Source organism: Cyprinodon tularosa, unplaced genomic scaffold, assembly GCF_016077235.1.
Source record: "Cyprinodon tularosa strain WSP-4 unplaced genomic scaffold, ASM1607723v1 ctg940, whole genome shotgun sequence".
NCBI classification, from domain to species: domain Eukaryota; kingdom Metazoa; phylum Chordata; class Actinopteri; order Cyprinodontiformes; family Cyprinodontidae; genus Cyprinodon; species Cyprinodon tularosa.
Window position 1 is genome coordinate 151,796 of NW_024039719.1, and position 7,690 is coordinate 159,485.

Genomic DNA, 7,690 nt, shown 5'->3' on the forward strand with positions numbered 1-7,690 from the left:
GCCTACATGTGTAACATTTGACTGCAAATACAAGCAGTGTACCGCTATGGGAAAATGTTCTACGGTTTATTTTAGTCAGTGGATGTACTTACCAAGAAAATCCATACATACACTAATGTATCTATAGTATAATATGTAGCATAGCATTAGGTTGGCTATCTCTGACCGACTCGAAGACATTGACTGAATTAGCCATTGACATTTTGTCTAACGTTAGAAAATAGAAAGTAAATAGAGAGTAATTCACTGTGAAATGTCAATGTTTTGAAGTTTTTGTTGTATTTTTCATTTGAAAAAGTCCTGCGCTGAAATATATTGCAATATATAGTGATTAAAAAAAAGGTGCAACTCAAACATCAACACAGCATAAAATTAAATGGCATCATGAATGCATGATTTGCAAATAGGAAAATACTATAGAATTAATAGACATGTGATTCAGTCTTGATGTAAAATCTTGAAATGATATGTAATATTAATTACCATACAAACTTCATCAATACATATATATCACATGTATATCATCAATTTAGTGCTTTTGACACATCAGTAATAATATGCAGCATTTACACATTAATTTTGTTGTGATGGATTTGTATAATATGTTATATTACATGGTTTATAGACTTCATAATGACTATTCAATATAATGTGCCTGTCATGAATTTACTAAAGTTCAGACCCAGATGCTGAAGACGAAACAGGGAGACCAGGAGAAAAGGTTTAACAGGTTTTATTGAAGAGATAACGCAGAGAGAAGTGTTGCTCTGAACACTGCTCAACCGGAACTGAAAAGTGAGGGGAAGACACAGCGATTAGTTCAGGCTCAGTGGGAAATTTGATTCATGAACTTGGAGAAGAGGATCTGATTGCTGACTCACGTTTCCAGAGAAGTTGTTGAATCTTTGACTCCAGTCTGTATGCTGTTGTTCCAGTATTTGTCTGATTCGATGGAGGGCGGGACACGGTTTACCCAGAATGCGGTTGTTTGTAGGTGAATGGAGAAGCTGACTGCCACTCAGATTTCCTGCGGTACTTGAACGTGTCGTAGTGGAGATGAATCCCTTTGTCAGTGTGGAGCTCAAACGACCTCTTGGGGAAAGTGGGTCCAAACCTCCTGTTTGTAACCCCAGTTCAGCTTGAAGCTCTGTTGATCCTTCCAGGGAGAGAAGGTACAAAAAATCCAGTTTACAGAAACAATGTTAAAACTCAGGTTGACAAGAACTCAGTTTGACTCAGCAAAACTCAGCTTGTCTAGAGTACCCAAAACTGGCAAACACTCTGGTGTCGAGGTAGTGGCAGTCAGCAGCTTAAGAACACTCCTTTAATGAGGAAACCATCAGCAGGTGAGTGAGGAGGCGGACCAGAACCAGGCGCCTCCTGGTGGATGAAGGGAGACAAACATAGAACACAAACACACAGACAGGAGTCCTGACAGTGCCTATTTTTTTTATTATAAGTTAAAGTAATGTACTTATGCTATAAAACAGCCAGCATGTGTCAAAGTGATGAATTTATCTTTATTTTAGAAGTTTTAAATGAGAACATCATCATTGTTCGACGCTGTAGCGCACATATTGTTTACACTGCAACAGGTCTAAATAGGGAGTACCAATATGGCGGCCGGTGGCTTCACTTCAACCCCATACTACCAACAGGCTATCAGCAATCCAGTGAATAAATAGAGATCAGTGGTGTGTCGCTGTTGCCACACACCTGACTATGTGAAGGAAGGATTATACCTCTTGCAGGCCTGGATGGCTGCTGAGGAGCTCATGCAATCAATTAAAGCAGATGTGCTGAATCGGAGAGACATTTTAAAAGATGCAGAGCAGTGGTACCTGGGGAACAGGATTTAGAACAACTGCTGAGTGAGATTTTGCAGGGATAACAATGTCTAAAATAATGTAACCTACTGAGCCAGTAAGTATACCGCTGACTGCCTGCCCTGAAGCAGCAGAAGGATCAAAATGTGCAAAATGCAGCAGTGTTTACATTGATGCAGGGCTAATGAGAGGACAACAAAGCTGAGCAGGTGTTTGAGGCCAGTTTTTCCCACTGCCTCAGTCAGACACAGCAGACATGACAAGTTTTAGCCTTACTCAGGAACAGCATGTGAATCCAGATTAGACTGAGCTTTTGTTTTACTACAGTACAATACACATCCAGTGTTTTATTTAGATATAGCCTCTCATATGCAACATGTCTGTACACAATCAAAACGGCTGATCTGAAATTCATCCTGAAAATCAAAAGCCTTCTTTAAAATCAGCTAGTAAACACGGCCTACTGGTGGTGCAGTAGTTGTGTTTCTCTGCCAGTCCTGTCAAGCGTAATGTAAATAAGAAACTGGTATTCCTAATTGTCTGTCATATTTGTCATATTGCTTCTGTTATTGCATTTCAACTTCATTTATCTTTTCTGATGAACATTTTATTTTTATTTGCTTGCATTTCATTCTGTTTAACTGAGTTAAGTTTTTATGTTGCTGGATCAATAATTTGATTTGATCTTACAGCTGTATTTAATCAGCTATCCCTCTGCTATAATAACTGCAGTAGCTGTACAAAACAAGGCAGATGAATGCTTCATTTTCCAAAACATAAACTGATGTTTCCTACACCACTATAGCAATGTAACAAAACAACACTGTAAGGTTGTTTTTTTTATTCCACTAATATATCATCTGTTTTTAAATAATGAACAGTGTTTTCATTTCTGAGATTTGTTTTTTTCTTTACTATAACAAAGAAAAAACATGATAGTACCTTTTTAATTTGCGTTCTTTTTCATATCATATTTTTTTTCTCATCTTAAACCTATTTTTTGTTGCTAACACCTGATTCTTCCAACTGTGGGACAAGTACAACAAAGGAGGATTTTTCTAGTTTATTATCATCACATTTCTATTCCATGTCACTGCTAAATTGTTCACATCGGCACTTTTTTGGTGTTAGAGTGGACTTAAACTGTGCCATTATTTGGGATATTCAGGTTTTGTTGTGTCTTTTCCTACTGTCCTTAAACTACGACAGTAAGTCAAGTTTTGTTTTCTCCCATCATGCTGATGGCATTTAATTTGTTCCTCCTGTTTTTCCTCAAATTCACAACCATGTTACTTATTTCCACACCATGCTGATACTGTCTCCTGTGACGCTCCTGGGCTGATGAATACCGGATTAGATAGCTGATCCTTCAGTCTAACAAACTGTGGTCTGTTTTTTAGGTAGTTTTTTATTCAGGACTGGGGGTCTGGGAAAAAATTGCTTTGGAATATATTGTGATTTTTGGAAGCACAATATAATATAATATCAATCTTTCAGTTCCTAAAATCAATTTTAATAATAATAATAATGATAATGATAATTGAGCTTTATTGATTTCACATTGGAGAAATTTACCTCTGCATTTAATCCATCCCCTTGGGGAGAAGTGGGCTGCCATTGTGGGGCGTCCGGGGAGCAGTGTGGGGTTAAGGGTCTTGCTCAGAGACCCAGAGTGGCAGTCTGTGGGAGTGGAGCTTGAACTCAGAACCTCAGGATTCTAAGCTCTATGCCCTAACCACTAGGCTGCCACCCCCTGCAAAACACAAAAACAAAACATGTTTAGATAAAACAATGGGGGAAATGGGCTACCTCTGCAATGCCACTCTGATAGAAGGTGCTGTGGAGCCCTTTTGCTGTATAGCGTGGACTGACTCAAACCCCAAAAAACATGGATAACAAAGCTACTAAATGATCCATATCTTCTGATGAACACATACAGCACTTGCTTTTTCATTTATAACTTTAATTTTGATACTTGGGAAAAATATTGCAATATATATAATGATATTGCATTATCATGATAATATCGCTTTGTAACCCAAGTATTGTGACACATATTGTATCGCAACACTCATGCCAATACTCACCCCTAATCCAGACATTGTTGAGGCCTCTGGCTTCATGAATTTCTGACTAAATCAGCATGGATCATGTTAAATGGACTGAAGAAATAAGAGAACATCATTCTATAAGAGCTGTCAGCTTAATCTAGATGAAAGTGGAATTTCTAAAGCAGGTGTATGACTGCATATTTTAATTCAACTTTACAGTAAACAGCAAACTGCTGGGGGTCTTTATAACTGCTTGTTTGCTTACTTGGGTGGACCAGCAGGAGTCTCTCTAAGACCTTCATGATATGGGATGTCAGGGTAACAGGTCGAAAATCATTGAGGACTGATTGCTAACTTTCTCTGGTATCAGAATCAGGCAAGATGTTCACTGGACACAGTGGACCTGTTGTGTAGATCACACTAAGGGTAAATAGGTGCTGTATAATCACAAAGAGCTGATCTACAGACCTTTGAGACTCAAAGGCAGACACCATCTGGCCTAGGAACATTATTTCAGTGTAGTCTTTTCAGCTGATTTCTAGAAAAATGGAATGGATAGGGGAAGGAAGAAGCATCATCTTCTGATTTGGTTGAGAGTAAACACTTAAACATCTATGGTGTGACAGCTTTGGGTCAAAGGAAGGTGGGATGTGAGTTTGGCTATGACCAGGAGAGAAGGATACTGAGTTTTTTCCTGTTTAGTTAATTTGCTCTGTCCAGGTTTTCACTATTCCAAGTCTATTTTTGCTTTAAGCCTGTTATCTCTTACATCCCTGACCACACATCCCAGATATTGTTCATTTGGAACCTGTTCCCCAGCTTCTCCTTGTATACCTGTTTGTTTTTCTTATCTGGACTCTAAAGTTGCCTCTGAGTTAAGATGAGTGCCCTGCCTCTCATCTTAAAGACTTGATTTTTTTCCTGTTAAGCCGGGGATACACTGTACTATTTTTTTCAGTCGTTGCACGCACCTGCAGTTCAAACTGTACAGCCAGATCGCACGGTTTTGTTGTACATTGTGAGTTCACAGCTCACACTGATTCAATGCTCTGATCCGATCTAACTGCTCTCACAGCACGTCTAAAAACCACACCGGACTCAGTCCTGGAGAGAGATGGAATTACTGGGAATCATCTATCCAGAAGTCAAACCAGTAGAAGAGGAATATAAAAAAAGGAGATGACGTATTTGGACAAAGACATGGCTGAGAAAATGTGGCTACTACGGTCTGTCAATTTTACAGAAAGAACTCCATTTCACTCGCATCCCTGCCATGCTTCGCTGTTTTCCTCTGAGAGGAAGAAAAGCAAGAAGAGCCCTCTTTTGCACATGCTCACTGAGCGATTTACCCACGACTGTTGACTGAAAATCAAACATGTTTGATTTTCTCCCGATTTCACGATTCCTGGTCAGGAGGTGGTCGTGAGAGGCTGATTGCCCCTCGTTACCCCCTGTACACTACACGACACATGACCCACATTCAGAAAGTCGGGCCAATTGGAAGATTCTTGCACGACTGAAAATTCTCCCTGAAAAGGTAAAAAAAATTGCACAGTGTAAGCCGTTTAGCAGTTTCTTTAGACCATCTGTTATCGAGGGTTTATTATTCTGGAACAATCTCACTGTTCTGGTGGGGATAGTGTCATTTACAAAGAAGTTTTGATAGTCAGTCACACACTTGGTAAGGGCATTGATGGGATCTCCATGTGGATGGCACAGTGCTACCTAGTCTGTAGCCTCAAAACAATCTTCAAGGTCCTTTGACTGAACCCCAGTCGCCCTCAGCAGATGGCCGCTCACAATAAGCCTGGTTCTGCTGGAGGTTTCTTTCTGTTAAAAGCAAGTTTTTCCTCTCCACTGTCACTATAAGCATGTTGGGTGTGAGGGATTTCCTTCAAGTCAATGAGTCGATGCAATCAACTGGTTTTCCTAAGATAGAAAACTTTGAATCACTTTTACTGTATGATCTGGTTGAACTGTAAAGTGCCTTGAGATGACTCGTGTTGTAAATCTGTGCTGTATAAATAAACTGAATTGAATTGAATCTTCTTAAGCTTCTTGTGGTCATCATCTCACAGTCCTCTTTATTGCAGGTTGTCTCTGATAGAAGGGCATTTACTCTGAGTAGAGAGAAGAAAATTGTGATCTGAATTCAAAAGGTGAATTCAGAAATCTCGGGATTTGAGATAAAGCCAGACTCGACCCAGCGTGAGGAAGACATCATGGCTTCATCTGTTCCACAAACAAAACGCTAGTTTCCACAGGTGCGGCTACTTCAAGCCAGGCATAATTAATCAAACTAAATGCAGGTCTGCAGTTTCCTTCAAGAGACCATGAGGTTTATCACAGATTAACTGATTCCGCAAACAAAAGCGGGTCATCTAAATGCCTTAACAGTCTTCTAAATTATTATTTTATTTCATTGGTCTGGTTTAGTAACTATACTCACACAGCCATGGAAGTGCAGTTCAAGACATAGTTGATTGCAGTGAACAAAGCCAGCTAAATGGTCATTTTCTTGCAGAGTTATCTGGAACTTTGGATGACTCTGATGTTTTTCAGTTAGCTGGGTGTAGATGTCCTGCCGTTTAAACAGAGGGAATCCTGTCAGATTGTCCATCCATTGATGGAATGAACGGGTTGACCGATCTGGTTCTGTCCATTAAAGTTACATTTATCAAATAACTATCGTGGTCTATAAAAGTCATACATATTTAGAAACAATCAGATTTTGTATGGCGTTGTTATGAAAACTAAGATGATAAAAGGCTTAAAGGTATTTTGGAGGATTTTCACAAATTTTTTAAAAGATCCGCCCTCTCCACTTTAAAATAGACATTATATGCAATTTAACATGACATATTACTGCAACTGAGAGCTAGAGCCTTTGGCTGCCAAACAGTAAGACATGTTTATCACTTCCATTGTCTGCTGTTGCAGATCTGTATTGTGAAGTGTTTCAGAACATCTTGAGTTGAGCTTAATTCTCTTCTCTGTAATATCACTATGTTAATCTAACAGTCTAAACACATGTCTTTACAGCCTTATTTGTCCGTTGGAAGCTCTTCATGTTTCACAGTTTTCTCAGCATGGTGAGGGCTTACTAGTTTAACATTAGCAGTATTGTGGATATCCTCCCGGCCTCCCCCAATGCTTTTCTTTCTCTTCCACTCCTCTCTCCTGCTCTCTGTGCCAGATGCTCAGTTATTCCTCTGTGGGATGCCATGTTACTTTAGGGGTGAAGGTGTCAGATCTAGATTCCTAAATCAAAATTTTAGAACATCCAGGAATTAGACCAGACCCAATAGCTAAAAGTTTATTACAATATAGTATGTTAAAAAAATCTCATTAAAAAACACTCCAATTGAGACAACAGACAAATAAATATTGGGATTTATTGAACATAAGATCCCTCTCTTCAAAAAAAAATAGTTAAGCAAAAAGTTAGTTAAAGACTTAATTTGTGATATTCAGATAGATTTATTTTGCCTTACAGAAACCTGGCTGTAGGAAAAGGATTGTTAAATGAGTCAACATGTTCTAGTAATTGAGATGTTCACATACAAGAAAAAGGCAGGAGGAGTAACAATGACCTTGCAGTGTGATTTTTTTATTTGTCCGAAGCCACGTAATAGTTACAACTCCACTGAACATCTAATCAATATTAGTCTTAAAGGTATGGGGGAGGATGTTTGTTATTTTTCGGGTGTATCATCAAAATAATTGGTCCTCCTAATTACCAATCATTCTTGTGATATTTTTACGTAAGGCCATCCTACATGCTCATTCTAGGTAGCTATCCTTTTCTCTGCA